At 36.9% G+C, this 20,204-nt stretch overlaps 1 protein-coding gene across 1 annotated transcript in view; it reads left to right on the forward strand.

Annotated features, from left to right (window-relative positions):
* Window positions 1-256: 256 nt before the first annotated feature.
* Window positions 257-20,204, forward strand: part of tmem200a (transmembrane protein 200A) — a 62,231-nt gene continuing 42,283 nt past the window's right edge. Inside the window, exons 1-2 of the mRNA XM_002936304.5 lie at window positions 257-454; window positions 1,760-2,103. The gene's annotated coding sequence lies outside the window, so the exon portion shown is untranslated. The remainder of the gene's footprint in view (window positions 455-1,759; window positions 2,104-20,204) is intronic.

Consider the following 20,204-nt stretch of genomic DNA (forward strand, 5'->3'; position numbering starts at 1 on the left):
TGGTAGTTTTTAAATTTAAGTGGTAAATGCAAAAATATGTATGCAAAATATTTCTTCATTATATAAAACATCTCTAGAGCTTAAGCCTTATTTTGTAACTTCTCTGTATGTCCTCAGTTATATATATATATATTTCTCTTAACAAGCTAAAGCAACAAATCTTTCCTTTAGCTATCCTGATGTCTTGATGCCTGATTTCCCTCCTCTGTCACTGCTGCTCCTCCTATTAATTCCTCTCCACCCCCTCACTCCCTCTTCCTAGTGATAGCTGTGAGCAATGATCAGTAGCAGGGATGAGCACCAGGGAGAAAGGGAACAGCAGTGTTTCATTATTTTACTCTGGATTAGCCTTGGATGTACTTCAGCTAAAAGAAAGCAATATATCTTCCTCATACTACACATGCAGCAGGGAGACTGCACTGCACACTACTTAAACTCGTACCAAATGTCCAAGGTAAGTTTGTTCTTCCTAAAACTCTAAACAGTTTAAATAGAATTCCTATTATGCATGCTATAAAGAATCAAAGTAAAACAAACTAAGTTAAAATGACTTAAATATTGTTATTAGTTTTAATCATATTTCCTGTATGTCCAGAGTATATATTTCTTTGTCTGGTAAAGTAATGTCTTTTAGTGCATCATTATAACATTCTTACAGTATGTGCTTTATCTCAGTAGATGTGTTCTACAGTACATGTATATACTGTATATATATATATATATCCATCTATCTATCTAATCACATAAGGTGTGAAACTTTCTTTTGTAAGACAGGTGTCAAACAGAAAGTTAACCTGTTGTCAAAATGTAATCCAGTCTAACATGATAAGCTTTTTAGCATTAGACTGTAATAGGACACAATTATTATTGCACCTCGTATTATACCTAATGTTGTTTGCACCTATGTTAGTGTGTCTGGAATAAATGGGAACACTGAATGTAACACTTGCTTTTAGTAATAAGTTCAGAGTGCTCATTTATTAAAGGGGGTACAAAATTGCCCCCAAAATCACCTTGCCCAAAGATTTGTGACTAACAGAGACCTGTGCAGGCAAGCACAGGTTTTAATCACCATGTTAGGAATGTAGGCATCGTATGCCCCCAGGGAAAAGGAAGGAACAAATTTGGGTACACTCTAGACTGATGTGCTTTTCATCTTGCACTGACTTAGCTAAAACATTTAAGGTAACAAAATTGTCTTGCACTGCAGCAGGGGTAGGTTTACTATTAGGTAGAATGTGTGCCAATTATCATTAGCATTCTTTCATAAATGACACCTTAGGGCTTATAATACACCTTGCACCCCCAGGTACTTCTGCTTGTACTTGTAGGATTTCTGAAACATGCCCACAAGCCACCCTTACATAATGTGTACCTGAAAGTGGTCTTTCCAAAACCATGTGGTTTGTTAGCACTTGGCACCTTGCCCCCTTTAATAAATGAGTCTTACAGCAATGTGGGTATGCAATAAAAGGTGCAAAGATTGCTACAGGTCCAATCACTTATAGCAACAAATTAACAGGTAGCATGTATTGGTCACCTGTTAAAAGCAACATTCTTGTTAGCTGCTATGGATTACTGTACCTAGACAAATGTTGTGCCTTTTATTACATAGGGGGTTAATCTACATTGGTGAAAGCAGAGAGGGAGAGAGAGTCTGAGTGATGGGTTACTGGCTGAAGTTCAGTTTAGGAACCATTTCTTTTTCTTTTGTTTTTAGTGAAACTGATTTCCTGTGTGTGTTTATCTTCTCCCCCAGGACTCTGGTTCATTTCTGGATCTGATATACACAGTGGAGCCAGTTTTTCTCGTTAAAGCTGTTTAACCCTTGATAGGCAAGCGTATGTAGAAACTCAAGATTCATGTCTTCAGCTACTGTTAATCAAATGCAAGATTGTGCCATGGGGAATCAATGCTCAGTAAGTTCTGATCCCAGCTGAAATAAACTGTTAGCAGATGCAGAGCCTTGGTAACCATTTTCTGGATGCTATGCTTGCTGGAAACATGGGCTACTAGGAACCCATTGTACTCACCTAGCTAAGCACCCGTATCCATGTGCCTCTAGCGGACTAAGTGAGAGGAGGGTGCTGTGTTCCATTACAGGTGAGATCACTACATTACTGTATACCCTACAAAATACATACAAGTCTGCAATGTGACAACCTGAATTTGCTTTCTAAAATTCCAAAGTATTATATCATTTATCAATCAATTCTTTAGCATGAAAAATGAGTCCAGATTGGAAAGTATTAGAAAAAATGATTGTCTTCTTATACAATGATGCTGCATGTCAGGCATCTTAAATATGGGGTCAAATGAGTTCAGTTTTCCTTTCCATGTAGGTGCTATTCCTGGTAGGCATACAGGTGTGTGGAGATGTGAAATCCCAAAAGCATAAACAGAATGTAACTCTGAATGTAAATAAAAGGTTAGTGGATTGTCACAGTGAAATGGTTTTTTTCCATTCCGGGCAGTGGCAGATGGGCAAGCCCATGTGCATTACATTCCCAGTTTACAGTTAATATAACAGTTACCTCTGTTCTGTAGAATAAAAGATGGAATTGCTAAGCTATATTTAAGCTCCAGATAGTGGTGACAGGCTGAACATCAATGAGTAATGCATTCACTTCAACCCATTAGTGGCTCTCACAGGTACGATGATATGAAATAATAATGTGCTATTTATAGAGCCTGACATTGTGTGTAGTGGTATAATAAGGGAATCACACATTGCAGCTTTAGGCCACAGAAGGTAACAATTTATTATGAAGAGAGGAATGGAAAGCCAGAGGCACAGATTGGTTTCTATAAATCCTACACTTATTTTGAGGACACAGAATATCGTGTATGCTTTTTCAAGGCCAAAAAGGAATCCTTGTCCATGCTTGCAATAAAGACAGCACCTGAATATTCATGTAAGCCTTTGTAGCTTTTATATTGCAAGGGACTGTTTTTACATTGACAGTTACTGTACATCTAAAATGTAAAAATAGAATTGCCCCCAACTATGGAAGTCTCAGTTTTTAAATGTTTTCTTTACAGATCTGTAGTGGTGGAAATGCATAAAACAGAACCAGTTTCTATACATTATAGTGCTTATTAATATCTATAACTTTTAACTCTCTCTCTATATATACAACGTATATATATGATATAATAAAGCACTCATAGGCTGTAAAGTTACCTAACAAGCTCATTGCTGGTTTGACAATTCTTTATGCAGCACGTGCCTCTGCTCCGTCAAAGGGGCTTCTGTGGTTGCATGGGCTGTGAGCTGTGCTCAGCTCTGATCAAAGGACGATTCCTTCTATATATGAAAGCTTGCATACCTCTGACACACTACAGACCAAAAAGCACTCCCTGAAGGGAGACGTTGATAGATATGTGTTTGGCTTAACATTTGTTTAGAAACTACTTTATCATGGGTTATGTTTTGTCAGGATTCCAGTGCTTCCATTAGCAGAGAAAAGGGTATTATACAAGGTAAAAGAACATGAAAATCTTCTGCTGATATTCCTGCTTTATCTAAGTACTTGGGCTTTGCTGCTACGTAACTGGATCATTCAGAAGAACATATATCTGGGGAATGAAATTGTCATTATTATTGCCAAAGTGATAAATCAGATTTGAAGGCACCCCCAAAGAACTGCATTAAATACCGAAAAGACTTATTTTTCATTTGTCAGTCCTTATTGGTTGTATGCTTATGTGTGTTAATTGTGTGACTTTTGTAGGGAAACTCAGATGCACAAAATTGCATGCACCTGTATACAGCTGGTATCATTATTCTACTTTAGTTAAGAACAAAATTAAATTTCCCTTGCTTAGTGATATTTCTGCTCCACAAAGAAATGAGCAGCATTTGGAGTATTATGCAACCTACATAAAAGTTTCTGAGCTCCTGCTACTGAAATGTATGAATCACTATGCACGGGGGTTGTCCCCCACAGTTACATCTGAATGGAAAATGATGAGTAGGAGTTAATAAAAGCAGTAAGAAACAATGGCTGTTTTTTATGATCAGCAACCAGGGTCTGAATTAGAGAATTATAAGAAAAAGGGGCCTCTGGCAATGAAGGAATTCAGGGGTCCTCTTCTAAGGCTTAGAAAAAATTATATAAATCAGGGGTGTTCATTTTGTGGCACCCTAGCAGCTGTTAAACAGACTTCTATTATACCACCAACAGCCTTACTGTAGGACTGCAAGTTAGACATCTCTGATGCCTAAACTAAAAGTAATCACATATAATATGTCTTTTGTGTCTTGTATAATTTCCCACCAAGAAAACATTTTTGGTATGCCTTGCTGTAAATCTAGCCCTGCTGAGTACAGGATTACACTGTATTGGAGGTCGTAGTGTCTTATGCCTTCCAACTTGGAATGCACCAAATCCACTATTTTCGGAACTCCAAACCCTTCATAAAAGATTTGGGCGAATACTGAACCGAATCCTAATTTGCATATGTAAATATAATATATGTCACATGATTTTAAGGATTCAGATTTGGTTATGGTGAATTTATCAATGTGTGTTTTATTTTATACCGTCTAAACACCAGATTTTGTCACTGTTTTTTACACTGCATAATAAATCTGCCCCTTAGTATTGAATTGGCCCTACAAAGAGGAGTTATAAAATAACCAGAGCCACCATAGTAAAATGGAAGAGTAGGCAGTTGCCATAATTCCACTGTCCCGTTATATACAGTATGAATGTGGCCACTTACCTACAAAAAATGAGAATGGCTATTGGTGTTAATAGTAACAGTTGTAGAAGTGTCACCATGTACACATTTTTAGAGCTGGGCTGGCAGAGGAATGATGGGATATGCAAACTATTCTATAGATGGTCTCTTTAAATTGAGGTAAGCTACAAAGAGCATGGTTATATTATAATAATGGTTATAATTTGCCTTTTAAGAAAATGGTCTGAGGTTTTACTGCAGCTAAGAAAATCAGCAGAATTAATATATCCTTTGGCTACTGTACATTGTCAAGTTCTGTATATCTCCTAGAGCCCAAGGCATAGATTAAACAGTGGCTTTTCTGCAAATGCTTATGTTACATTAAAGAAAAGTAACTTGCAAAACCTTTTAATTCTCCTTGTTTTTTCTCTGAGAATGAATTAAAAGGACTCATTTACAATCATATATGCTAAATTGCAGAATTGCAGTTGCCCATAACAACTAATCAGTAATTTGTTTTTATCACTCGACTAGCAGTTACAAAATGAAAGCAAACAACTTATTGATTTCAATAGCAAACTGCAGTTGCACAGTCTAGTACCTACTGTGTTATAGTAAATTAGTCCCAAAGTGTATCCTTTTGATATATTTGCGATTACCTGTAAATATAAGTAGTACCGGAAGTATCTGGAAGCAGAAAATAATAATCTGTAAAGCATTGGCGTTGTGTATAATTTAATAAAATAAACCATTATGAAAAAGATATAATAACATATACCTTTTTACATTCAAATCTATATATATATATATATATATATATATATATTTTTTTTTTTATTTTTTTTTTTACATTTTCACAGTGGCTATACATTTGCTGAATTTGATGCTATCTGATTGAGTGGCCAGATATTGTGCACTTTGTCCAGTTTGTCTATCCATATAGATGGCTAAATAGAATTGATCTGCTTTTTTGCACAATAGTTCAAACAATCATTTACCAGCAGTTATAGGAAAGAACTGCAAATGATTTATGCATCTTCTAACAAAAGGCATTGGCAGATCACACATTTTTTTCCAGACAGTTAAGATGATTAAAAGAGATTACTAGACCTTTTTTCCAACCAACTGTATCTGTGCATATATCGCCATAGTTAAGCTGGCCATACACGTGGCAATCTGACGATGTTTTGTGCGACCATCGGTCGCACGAAACATCGTCAGATCCGCCACACACCATTCAGGGCTGAATCGGCAGGTAAGGAGGTAGAAACAATAGGATTTCTACCTCCTTCTGCCGATTCAGCGCTGAAGGGAGATTTTGGTCAGGCGCCTTCTATGGCGCCCGATCAAAATTTTCAAACTGGTCCGATCGGCGAGTCGGCCGATATCAGCAGCTTCCTGCGATATCGGTCGACTCGCCGACATACCGCCGACATTTCGTACGATATTATCGGTGCGTGTATGGCCACCTTTAGACTGTACAGTTTGATTTTTTTTAATTATACACCATAACAACACTAGCCTCCAGATGTAAATTTGAAAACAAAAGGTACCCTGTTCTCAGCCTAAAAATGATAGTCCTGTTAGTCTGACATCAGCAGTAGGAAAGCTTCTTGAAGAGGTAATAAGGGATACGGTACTTGAATACATTGCAAATCACAATACTATAAGTTTGTGCCAGCATGGTTTTATGCATAACAGATCTTGCCAGACTAATTGAATTGCTTTTGTAAGGAGGTGAGCAGGAAGCTTGATATTGGGATGGCAGGGGATGTAATCTACTTGGACTTTGCTAAAGCATTTGATACAGTACCACATAGAAAGTTAATGATAAAATTGAGGCATGAAACATAATATTTGTACATGGATAGAGAACTGGCTGAAGGATAGATTACAAAGAGTGGTGGTAAATTAAACACTTTCTAATTGACCAGTGTTGTTAGTAGAGAGCTGCAGGGGTCCCTTGCTTTTTAGCTTGTTTATTAAGTTCCATGCAGGATGCTGTCACTTTGCAGAGAGATTTGACAAAATTGGAAAACTGGGCAGCAAAATGGAAAATGAGGTTCAATGTTGACAAGTCCAAAGTTATGCATTTTCGTAGAAAAAAATATAAATGCAAGTTAAACACTAAATGGTAGTGGTTGGAGGATCATTAATTGAGATGGATCTGTGGATTTTTGTAGATAACAAGTTGTCTAAATCCAGACAGTGTCATTCTGTGGCTACTAAAGCAAATAAAGTGCTGTCTTGTATAAAAAAGGTCATTGACTCAAGGGATTAAAACATAATTTTGCCTCTTTATAGGTCCCTGGTAAGGCCTCACCTTGAGTATGCGGTGCAGTTTTGGGCTCCAGTCCTTAAGAAGGATATTAATGAGCTGGAAAGAGTGCAGAGACTGCAACTAAACTTGTTAAGGGGATGGAAGATTTAAACTATGAGGTTAGACTGTGAAGGTTGGGGTTGTTTTCTCTTGCGAGGGAACATGATTACTCTGTGCAAGTACATTAGAGGGGATTATAGACAGACAGGGGCTGTTTTTTTTTTCCATAAAAATGATCAGCGCACCAGAGGTCAACCCTTTAGTTTAGAGGAATGAAATTTAATTTAAAGCAGCGTAAGTGGTTTTTCACAGTGAGGGCAAAGAAGTTATGGAATGCCCTTCCTAGTGATGTTGGGATGGCAGATTCTGTTAATACCTTTAAAAAGGGCTTGGATGAGTTCTTGAACAAGCATAATATCCAAGGCTACTGTGATACTAATATCTACAATTAGTATTGATGTTGGTATATATAGGTTATACACAGTATGTTAGAGCATACAGGGTCAGACTGGGGGTTGCAGGGTCCACCGGGGCTCCTGCCCCAGGGGTCCTGCAGGTGCCCCTGCCAGCCGCGTCCCATATCCCCCCGCAGTGGCCCCCACCCGACGTCCTACCCAAGCACGCATAAATTTAATGCTTCAGGGGAGAAACAGTCAGGCAGGAGGAGCACCGGCAAGGGTCGGCCCAGTCCGACCCTGAGAGCATAGATAGGTCATTATAGGTTTGTGTGTGCTGGGTTCACTTGGAAGGGTTGAACTTGGATGGTTTGTAACTATGTTAATATGTTGGAAAAGCAACTGAGATGGGGATATTCCACCCCGACATAACTTTAAATATAAAATGTTGTTACACGGTAGTTTTCCATGTGTTTATAATGATGTGGTCTACTTAGATTTTTCTAAACCATTTAATACAGTACCACACAGAATGTTATTAGTTACATTAAAGGAATATTGGCCTGGAATATGCTGTTTATATTTGGACAGAGAACTGGCTGAAGGATAGATTACAAAGAGTAGTGATAAATGTAATTAACATGATTTTTTTTTTTTATGTGATTTTTTTGTTGATAAGTGTTAGTGTAATACCACAGAGGTCCTTCATCTCTGGTTTTTAATTTGTTCACAAATGATCTTGACATGGGCTTTGCAAGCACTGTCTCTGTATTTGCTAATTGTACAAATTTCTAAAAGATGATACGCTTTATGCACAATGTTTTCATTATGCAGAGGGATTTGAATAAACTGCGGACTGGGCAGCGAACTGACAAATGAAGTTTAAAAATATATGCAAAGTTATGAACACTAGTTACATTTTATACACTTAATGGAATTGTTTCTGGCAGTATGTGTTTGAAGGTAGTTACAGAAATATCCTCACAGTCTGCAAGTGAATTTTTTCTTTCCTAATGCTATTCAGTGATGCTAGGGGATATATGATAAGTGTTGAACCTGAGGGACAGTTGTCTTTTTTACCCAGGTTTACAATGTACCTGTAACAATATAATTGTAAATGTAAGATCAGCTGTTGAATTATAATACCCAGCACCCTAAGCAAGCTTCAGGTGTAGAGGGTGTACTGAGAGAATCAGGCTGAGGGCACACATGGTACAAGCTCAGCCAATATCTACTCAGTGTGTCAGCACACAGACTGGCACTGTGCCTGTCAGTGCAGGGGAACAGCTGAGTGGATGGGAGCGCATCAGATTCCTTCCACCTGTGGGGAAAACGCAGGCAGAGAGATGAGCCTGTGTCTCATGTGCTATACTATACCTGCTATAACCTTTTCCAGAGGTTATTATTCTGATAGTTACAGATATGATATTATACCTATTATACCTGCTATTTATAATAATCTTTCCCTTCTCAAAGGCTGATACCCATTACAATTACTGGTGTGGCATCTACAAGAATTTGCTGGGCATTAACTAAAATTTCAGCATTCTTTCTATATTTATACCTAAATCTATTTCACTGGGGTTTTTGATTATATGAGGGGCCCTGGAAAGTAAACCCAGCATCCCAGTCACCCACCCACCTGTATTTAGAAGCTATGCCTTGGCACATTAAAATATATTTAGTCATTATGGTGAAGTAATTGTCTGCAGCTTCAATGGCAGTCCTCAGTTTCCTGCTATACCACATTAAATCTTCATACATAAATATTTGCTTAACAAAAAGCACAGCAACACGAAAGATAACAATAATACACAAGTATTTATCTCCATAAGAAGAATGTACAGAGGTAGCTATTTTTAAAATGATTTGCAAAGGGAGTTCTCTATTTCTCATATTTTTAATGCCTATTCCTACAAGAGCAATACTTAAATAATTATCCAGTGTATATATTTGATGTTACAAGTGAGCCGTAATATTGCAGAATGTAAGATTAAGGAGCAAGGATCACTGTCACTGAATTGCAAACAGATTAGGCCTGCTGAGAGATGTGCACTCAATGACATATTACAGTTTATAAGTAATTCCCTACCAACTGCTTTGGTTTCTGTAAAATCTCTTTCACTGAATATGTGTTTTACTTCCTTTTTTGGAAGTGATTCTTCTGTGGAAGGACACCATAGATAACACTGCCATGAGATTTTGCTGAGCTGAGTACTAATTCTCAACAGAAAATGCTTTTGTAGGTGAAAAAAGGCAGTATTATTATTTGAATAGTTCATGCCAAAATATACTGAGATCAGATAAAACATATTTCAGAGAAGCTATCAAGAGATTTATTCTCATGTGAAATCCTATTATATTGTACGACAGTAAATGCTGTAATCTCCCCGCAAGTGAGCTTTTTTCTGTGGGCGGTTATATTTTATATCCTACGCAGTGAACTTTGCAATAACATTTTCCTTGAATATTTTAGCCACATATCTGTTTCTCTTCTACTTCAAATATAAAGGAATTCATTTTGAGTTACACAAAAGGTTGTCTAAATAGTCCACTGAATTCGCAATATTGTGAATTCTCTGAATTCGCAATATACAGATATCGACTTGACATCGTGAGTAAATCGTGAATAAATGTTTTACAATGAATAGATACCTTATAAGAATCTATTGTTTTGGGTTGAACACAGGACTCTAGGTTGCCAGCTTATTTAAAAGGGCCTACGAGCATCCAATATTTACTTTATTCATTTAAAGTGTAATAGTGAGATTTAAAATACTTACCCCATGCTTCTTATGCTTATCCAGGGGATTTACTATTAAGGAGAATCTGACTAAATATCTTCACAATTGCTAGAAGTGTAAAAAAAAAAAATATACTTATGTTGGATGTCTCTCACATACTCTGTTTACTGGGCATGTGTTAAGCACAGATGTATATTAATATAGATAATAGAATCTTCAGCACTGTCAATGAATTTCTAGAATGCCAGTGCTGCATAATCCATGTTTCTGGGTTCTTTTGTCTTTTGTCACAGCCACCACAGCCGCCACTCAGAGGTTTAGGCTAGTGCCACACAGGGCTGATTCTTGCCCTGTGGAAAAACACAGTACTATTGTCCAAGAGCCAGCTCCTTCACTGGCACCAGCCTGCTACCTTGCCTGCACCCAGAAGCATTGTCTCACAATGCTTCTGGTGCAGGCAAGTAAGAGGCTGGTGCCAGCAAAGGGGCTGGCTCTTGGTCTGCGTTTTTCCTCAAGCCAAGAATTGGCCTTGTGTGGCACTAGCATTAAAATACTTGTGTGTACACAAATGTAATAAAATCACAATAGCCTGGAAAAAATCAGCAAAGCTTTGTAGTATTGGTAAATAGTGATGGGCGAAATGTTTCGCCAGGCATGGATTCGCGGCGAATTTCCGCACGTCCAAAATCGTCACCGGTGTCAAAAGAATAGCCGTGCAACTAAATAATAGCCGCGGAGCGACAAAAGAATAGCCGTGCAACAAAATAATAGCTGCGGGCGACAAAATAATAGCCATGCGACAAAATAATAGCCGCGGACGACAAAAGAATAGCCACGGACGACAATTTTTTTTGGCACACAACATTTTCGCTGTTTCGCAAATTTTTGGCCGTTTCACGGATCTTTTGAAAGAATCGCAAATTTTTAGGCGACACAGAACAAAGTCACTCATCACTATTGGTAAACATAAAACTGCTCAAAATGCGCAAAACATAAAAAGTATCTCTCAGCTATCCATTTATTCCAAACTTTGATCATATTGCCTCTGACTTGTTAAGGCATTTGATATGGTGGCGTATTATAGTTAGAATCAGTTATTTTTTTGGTGAGTTAAATTCAGTATTTTTTTTTTTCTTGCATCATAACTTCCGTTTCTCCAAGCATTTATCTAGGAAGTTTTATCTTGCTAACAGCAGAGCAAAGTTTTGATTACATTCTGACAGCCTAAGCACAACCTCCCTACAGTAAATAAAAAGCAGCTAGTATTGCCACCTATGGATAATGCCTTAGCAAAAGCAAGAACTATATGAAATAAAAGAACTTCCACATGGCTGTCAGTACAGAACTGATTCAGACCATTCTAAAACTTTATTTTACATGATCTAATTTACAACAACCCTTTCAAAATGTCCATTTCCATCAAGAAGATATTTTAGCACATATGAGCATTTATTATCAAAAGGTAATAGAGGGATTTTCTGTTTTGGTTACATTGATAATGTATAACCAGCTACAATTTACTTATTTTTCCCGGACCTTATACAATTCTTTCATAAATGTCCACTTTGATGTTTTGGCCCTGTCTCACTTTCTTTGTGAGTGCCAATTTAGCAAGTTAATTTGCTAGTGGTGAACACAAAAGGATGTAGGTTTTTATAGAATACTTGTTAAGTGATTGATTTCATTTTAGACACTCACCCCAGCACATCTCATTAGTATGTGTTGAAAAAAGTATGTAAGGTGGAGGAAAATATGGAAATAAAGGTGATAATCGATTAGTCTTTCTCTGAAATGGCTAAAGATAAAATAATCAGTGCATACAAGAGCTAGGATGTACTGAAAGAAAAGGCCATCGGCTACACATACTGTACATTTTTTACCCCTATAAATTTCCTTCACCGCCAAAGATTTGGATTTTGAGAACCTAGTGAAAATATCTGGAACGTTTCAGAGCAAATAGTTTTGCTGGAAAAACATACAAAGGAATTAATACTAGAAAGTAGTGGCATGTTTCTAGTTGACCACTTCATACCCAGAATGTTGAGAAATTGGGCTCTGCAGTTATATACTGTATTTTGCTTAATTCATTACGTTGGCTCTTTAGATTTAAGCTGCACAGTATATATTTCCCCAGAGTATCTATGTAAAACAGTATTGGATGTAAAAGAATATTGGAGAGTGAGCAAGTAGCAGGGGATTAGCCACTAAACCCATTGCTTGTACAGGTCTTCCTTTTTTACAAATTTCCTGATTAAAAAAACAGTTCTGTTCCCTTAGGAAGGGGCTCTACGGAGTCAGATTAATTACAGCCAGTAACGCCACTCTCCATTTAATTTGAAATCATTCCATATACCCAAACTGTATTCTCCACCCATTCAGCTAAATCCAAATTAATTTTGCATATCACACCTGTTACTCCAATCCTACCATATGGTCCATATCAATATAATTCTCCAGATACCTATTTATTATGTATGCATAATGCAACCTTTCAACTGGAGTTTCCTAGAAGCGTGAACTACATTTCTTCTTTTCTTTGTGTTCCTTTTCAGTTATATGTTTTTCTTTTCTACTGTTTATTTGTTTACAAGAGTGTTAAATGAATTGATATAATATGTTAGGGCTCATTTAGTAAAATAGCAGTGTACACAAAGGGCTAAATATAAGCACAAATCACATGGATTTTACTGCATTCCACTGAAATTGCTTTCCAGAGAGTTTAATTTGTGTCAGTATGTCTCAATATAAGGCAACATTTGGTTATTTTGTCAAGTTAGAATATATTTTTCGCATCCCATTTTTCAGTTCAGGTTTGTGCATAAAAATAATCAGTGCTGGTCTTGGCTTAAAATTATTTGTATTTCGGTCCTGCTGCACTCTTCTTCCATGGATATGACGTTCCAATAGGAGGGATTTCCTGCTAATGCTAGAAAAACAGGAAAATGTTGTTTTTCTATGTTTAAAAGCATGTTTTCTCATCAGCAATAAGGAGTGATATATCATTTTGCAAGATGCCCTATTTTTTTGTTAAGCCAAAAGTGTCAACTGATTTGCCAATGGTGGCATTAGCTCTTACTAAAGTATCTTTTGAAATCATTTTAAATGTGCCTGGTATATATCCATTATATATTTAACCCCATTGATGATACATGAATAGGAAGCAGATGAATATCCTGTCCCTATGGATTTGAGTCATTCATCATGCTGCAGTCAAGCATTTGCTAGCAGTGTCGCACGGGACATCAATAGTAACGAAACATCATAGGGTATCAATAGTAATGTCCCTCTGGTCCCAAGTAGCTCAACATTGTGTTACTGGTGTAAATATATGGAATAAATAATCACCCTGTGACCTTTAGTCTCTATCACTGCTGAGTTCACAATTTGGCATGGCCACATCCCAATCTAAAGTAAAGATAAACATTTATAAAGGCAATCTATTCATACTTAAATTATATCTTACTACTGCTACTTTCTATTTGTAAATATGAGTGAATGGAAGTTGCCATCTTGCTTGTCAGAGACATGCTGCATGGATATTAACAGAGGTGTACCACATAACTTTGGTCATTATACATTATTATAATGTTAAATACCTTGAATGAGGCAAACAACAATGCAACTCTAAGTTTTACATGCATTCATAAAAACAGCAAATCTTTTTCAGTATATTTGCCCTGATACAATTTTGGAACTATTCATATAATGGCCCAAGCTTAAGCAAAGCTTGAGATAATATAAAATTTGTAAGTGGCAAACCCCATTTTACAAGGGCAAATACGTATTCCCACACCAGAATGTTTTATCTGAATAATATACATTCAGTATGGGGGAGTACCTGGAAGTGGATAAAAATAGCCACTTTCCTGGGTTTCACTGAAATGTTAAGTAGGCTTTAACTTCTGTTCTGAATGTCAAATAATAACCCCTAAGCCCCATTACAGAAGTTCATTGGTTCGCCTTTCTATCATCCAAGTCGCATTTGTGATGATTGTCATAGACTTGGTAGGCCCTTTACCCAAGTCTGCTAAAGGACACCAACACAATATTGGATTATGAAACACAGTATACTGAAGCAACCAGTTTAAAGAATATTACAGCTGGACCAGGTCAGCTGCTACAACTAAGAGAAATCTTGAAAAACTAAGGCACACCATCTATGTCCAAAATATTTTTTTTTGCCATGGCTAAACAGGGAGGTACCACAAGCCTCAACTCACAATTTGAGTCGCTATATGGTAGATAGCTGTGGACGCTCCAGGATGTAGCTAAGGAAACTGAAGAACAGGAGGCTACCCCTATAAAGCCCTCATAGAACACATGGCTCAATGAAAGAGTGTATCACAGCTTTTATCTCTAATAAGAGACCACATGGCCCAATCTAAAGTAGTAAGATATACAATAGGTCTGCAATAATAAGTCTTCATTCTTATCCGCACAGTTGAAAGTAAGTTCCTGGCTAAGTGATAGCATAGAGTCATAATAAATCAGTACGGCCTAAAAGCAATTACCACAGGAATGGGATTCATTATCCAGGAACTCATTATCCAGAAAGCTCCAAATTAGGGGAAGTTCATCTCCCATAGACAACATTTTAATCAAATAATTCAAAATTTTAAAACATATTTCCTTTTCTCTGTAATTATAAAACAGAACCTTGTACTTGCTTCCAACTAAGATATAATTAATTTGTTTAATTTTAAATTAATTTTTTAGAAGACTTCAAGTATGGAGATCCAAATTATGGAGAGATATTTTATTCTGAAACCCTCAGGTCCCAAGCTTTGGCTAACAGGTCCCATACCTGTATATTCATAGAGGATAACTGTTATACTCAAATAATAGGTGCTTAATTTTTTTTAAGTAATGCTGGGATCCAATCTTCTAATTACATCATCTTAATATGCACCAGACTTTAGGATGTAGGGATTAAAAATGAATCCATGAATACCTTAAAACTAGCCCTCCCCATTCTTTACCATTGCCATCATTTCCTAAATTCCTGTGGGGACATGTAACAAGCCTTGGTAGATGCAGGTTCCCAAAAATCCTTACTAGGCTCAACTGAAGACTTGTCTATAGAGTATCCAGCAGGGTAAGCACATTCTTGGATATAATGGGGGTGAATTTTCTACTTTGGTAGGTACAATTATTTTATTTATGAAGCTCACACTAAGGGGTCTATTCATTAAAGTACGAGTTTGAATCCTGAAATAGGAAAAATTTGGATTAAATATGATCATTTCTGATGATCGCAAATATCACGAAAATGCTTACGAAAAAATCATATTAGTCACGATAATATTGTATTGATCCACAGGACTCAATGGCACTCTGCAGCTCCAACCTGGCCCAAGGAAAGTCGCGATAACGAAGCTTGAATTAATCCGAAACTTTCGTATGCAGCGTGACAATACGATTTTGTCGCACAAATTTTGTCGTAAAGTACAAAAAAGTATGATCAACTACAAATTTTTTGTATTTCGTACCTGTCATACTTTAATAAATAGGCCCCTTAGAGGTATATTGTATCCAGTTTTCTTAATGTATAGCTCTCTTCTTAAGAAAACTCTATTCAGTTTTAGAGCATTAAGGAAATACAAAAACTATCACCAGGGTTTTTTTGCTTTTTTACAACAGTTCTAGGTATCCATTTGTAATTGCTTCTTCCAAACCCCTGAGAAATATTGAGAAGGGCATTAACTTAAATTGCAAACTAGTAATGCTTTTGAAAAATATTCACATCTCACTTGCATATCTCTTAATACCCTCTTATTTACCCTAAATTGTGTGAATTCATTACATAGTTACATAGTTAAGTTGGGTTGAAAAAAGATCAAAGTCCATCAAGTTCAATCAAACAAACCCCAGCGCACACACATAGACCCATACTGACCTAGCTATACACTCACATACATAAACTCTGTATACCAACATCAATACTAATTGTAGATTTTAGTATCACAATAGCCTTGGATATTATGCTTGTTCAAGAAATCATCCAAGCCCCTCTTAAAGGCATTAACAGAATCTGCCATTACCACATCTCTAGGAAGGGCATTCCACAACCTCACTGCCCTCACCGTGAAAACCACCTACGCTGCTTCAAATGAAAGTTTTGTTCCTCCAATCTAAAGGGGTGGCCTCTGCCACGCTGATTACTTTTATGGGAAAAAAGCACATCCCCTATCTGCCTATAATCCCCTCTAATGTACTTGTACAGAGTAATCATGTTCCCTCCTAAGCACCTTTTTTCCAGAGAAAACAACCCCAACCTCAACAGTCTCACCTCATAGCTTAAACTTCCATCCCCTTTACCAGTTTAGTTGCACGTCTCTGCACTCTCTACAGCTCATTAATATCCTTCTTATGGACTGGAACATTAAACATTTATTTTTTAAATAAATATATTTCTGTTAAACCTCTCTGTTTTGCTTTGCAGAAGAGAGACATTGTGTTTTAAAACCTCCTAAATATGTAGCACACTTTTCATTAGTGGAAAAACCTCTGTCACTGAATCATGCTGACTGCTATTTACTGTAAGTAAATGTCATTTAAGCATTTTAGGGCCAAAATCTACCTTTTGCTACCTTATACGACTTTAGTAAGCAGCTACAGCAATTTATTTACTGGCAGAAATATTCCAGAGAAGCAAATGTTGTACAAGCCTCTGACCTTGTGCTATTCCCATATGAGCAGTAGTGATGAGCAAATTTTTTTGGCAGGCATGGATTCGCAGCAAATTTCTGCATTTCGCCATTGGCGAATCTATCGAGAAAAATTTGCCGCAGAAAATGCGTTGGGTGCGGTTGCGTCACATTGGGCGCGACACATCAAAAAAAGACAAGGTTGCATCAAAAAAGGCACGGCCGTGTCACAAAAAGGGCATGGTCGCGTCAAGAAAACCACGAGCGACAAAAAAATAGACGCGGGCGACAAATGCGTTTTGTTAATTTTTCACCGTTTCGTGAATGTTCTTGCCATTCCGGGACAGATTCGCTCATCACTAATGAGCAGTGCTAATTTTCCTTTGAAAGTCTTTTACCCAGAGTCATTATGTTACTAAGTTATATAACATGTGACCAGGAAGCTGTACATTCCAGTAAAAGAAGGAAGGAGAACACCATATGAAAGCAAATGCAAGGCTAAATACTATTATGTTGATTTTTTCTATGATCATTCATAACATAGATATATATAGTTATGGAGCCCTAAACTTTACTGAAGAACTTTAGTGTGATTTCTACCCTGGTGGATGCTCCACAAATAAAGGGTACCCGAGAGATATGGAAAAGGAGATAGGTCTGTAGGAATGATATTATTGATAAGATATCATTGGTTTAGCTACGTGTTTTAGCTATGTGTTGGATTAATCAGTTACTGTCTGTCTATCATTTTAGTATTAATGTATTTAATATTTTACCATTCTCAATTATTGTTAGTTAGGAGTTAAGAGATTCACGTTGGTCATAATTTTATGAAAACAGCAGGCTTTACCAGCTACAAAAAATTAGAAAATAATAGGGCTGATTCACTAAAGTGCATTAAAACGTGTGCTATTTATAGCGTGCGATAAAAATGTTATCGCGTCTAAATTTTCGCCACTTATCGCACGATTCGATTTAAGCATACTTGGCTAATTTACGCGCGATATTGCATGCGGCATTTAATTAACGCCTATTATTATGTGCGCTAATAGTCACCATGTATAAATAGTAGCATATAAATAGTAGCCACATATAAATAGTGCATATAAATAGTAGCATATAAATAGTAGCCACATATAAATAGTGCATATAAATAGTAGCATATAAATAGTAGCCACATATAAATAGTGCATATAAATAGTAGCCACATATAAATAGTAGCATATAAATAGTAGCCACATATAAATAGTGCATATAAATAGTAGCCACATATGAATAGTAGCATATAAATAGTAGCCGCATATAAATATTTATATGCTACTATTTATTTGCGGCTACTATTTATAAGCTACTCTTTATATGCACTATTTATATGTGGCTACTATTTATATGCTACTATTTATATGCGGCTACTAGAAGGGTATCTTTGTATAGTGTCCTAAATAGAAAAAGATGGATTCACTTTTATATATCATTTAATGAAAATATTGTCCAAATAAATAACTTTCACATTAGCACTAGTTCTTACCTGTTATTAGAATATACTTTTAATGTATACTACTGCAGAATTGCATTCAATTATACTTCCTGTTTGAGGATGCCTGCTTATAATGAAAGCAGTTTTATTTAGCAAGCATTGATATTAATAGAATTTGTGAGAATGATTGCTATGCCTTTTCCTGCAGGTGCATAAAGGTTGAGAGAGGCTGTTAGAACATGAAAGTCCTAATGAAGCAAACATCAGGCATTCATTTTCAATAAATTGCAGCAAAGAATCCCTAATAGGGGCATTCAGTACATAGCAGTGACAGGTTTGTTGTTTATAATTGGAGACATAAAACTTGCTCTCAAACTTATTGATTTACTATATATCTTCTAGGGAGATGTTTCCTGAAAAGTCCATTTATTGCAGCTTCAAGAATCATTAGTATTGAACAGTTATAGTACATTAAGTCCTAAGACTTTTCATTTTAAGAACTAAGTATCTGTTTACTTTAGCTATTGTCAATAGCATGAATCAATAATGACACAATAATGTAGGAAAAATGAGCACTAATAAAGCAGGTTGTTGCCATGGTAACCAGGTGCTCTTTGGCTACAACTGTTTCACACGTGGGGGTAGTTAAGTTTGGTCCACTGTAGTGGAAGAAGGTCTTTGCTTCTGGGAGTGTGACACCTTTTAATCTGTATGCAATTAGCTGCATCTATTTTTGGAGACCTTCTTCAACTTATATCTATCTTGTTTTTCATAATTGTCAGTTCCACCAATTTAATAAATTGTGAATAAAAAAAAATCCTTGGTTTGTAGTTACATTACAGTGTCTCTGTTTTAAACACCAGGGCACTTATAGCTTATGTAGTATGTTCAAAAAATAAGTATATCTACTTTAACTGAAGGAAGTGTTAGGGTTTACACAGAGCCCGGTTGCAGGAATGAGCACCGGAGTGTGGAAGCCTGAATGGGCTGTCTAATTAGTGCAGAAACGCAGCGTTAAATAGCTGAGCACCGCCACGAGAAATAGCCGAGTGCGGCATGTGAAATAGCCGAGCACCGCCGCGTGAAATAGCCAAGTGCAGTGCGTGAAATAGCCGAGCGGGCGCCGAACAGAGGGAAGGAATCGGGGTAACTGGCAACGGAGTAACAGTTACTTTCTAACAGGAGCCAAACAACATGAAGCAACTTGTAACTACAAGTAACGAATTGCACTGGCAAATTGCCAATGAGTGGGAGGGCTACAAATAGCCTCTCCTCTCCTCCTGATTGGCCAGTTGCATCCCAGCTCCTTAACTCCTGCAGGGCTGGACAGAAAGGTGCCTAACATCCAGCTCCTTAACTCCTGCAGGGCTGGACAGAAAGGTGCCTAACATCCAGCTCCTTAACTCCTGCAGTGCTGGACAGAAAGGTGCCTAACAGAAAGGGTCATAGAGTGGTCCCATGGCATAGTGAGGAGAACCCCAGTAATTGCTTTATAAAGGCACAAAGGGAATTTTATGAACATCCCAGATTGTCTTGAGATGTTTTGCCATTTGTTATGTGGGCTTGTGTTTAAGAGAATGTGTGAAATCTTATGTTTCTCTGCAATCTATCATAACTCTGGCAACCTATTTGTTGTGTAACTAGGCGATTCAATAATTTAAAAAAAAGCTGAAAAAAAACTAAAGTAAAATCAATTTGTTTGTTTAGTAATATGTCATTTTTATGTTTACACTTTCAATACTCCTGAAAGATCAGCCTAGGTTTAGCTAATACTTTCCACAGTCTTATTTAAAGGAATGTAAAATATAAAGCATTTGCTGTGCCCAGTAGGTGTAACAGATGTCCAAAACCTTTGACACTTAGATGGATTAAGTGCTATTCTGGCAGTGACCATGGATAATGTAAAAGCTGAGAAATCCCCGGAAAAAATGATGC

Source organism: Xenopus tropicalis, chromosome 5 (genome assembly GCF_000004195.4).
Source record: "Xenopus tropicalis strain Nigerian chromosome 5, UCB_Xtro_10.0, whole genome shotgun sequence".
Lineage (NCBI taxonomy): Eukaryota > Metazoa > Chordata > Amphibia > Anura > Pipidae > Xenopus > Xenopus tropicalis.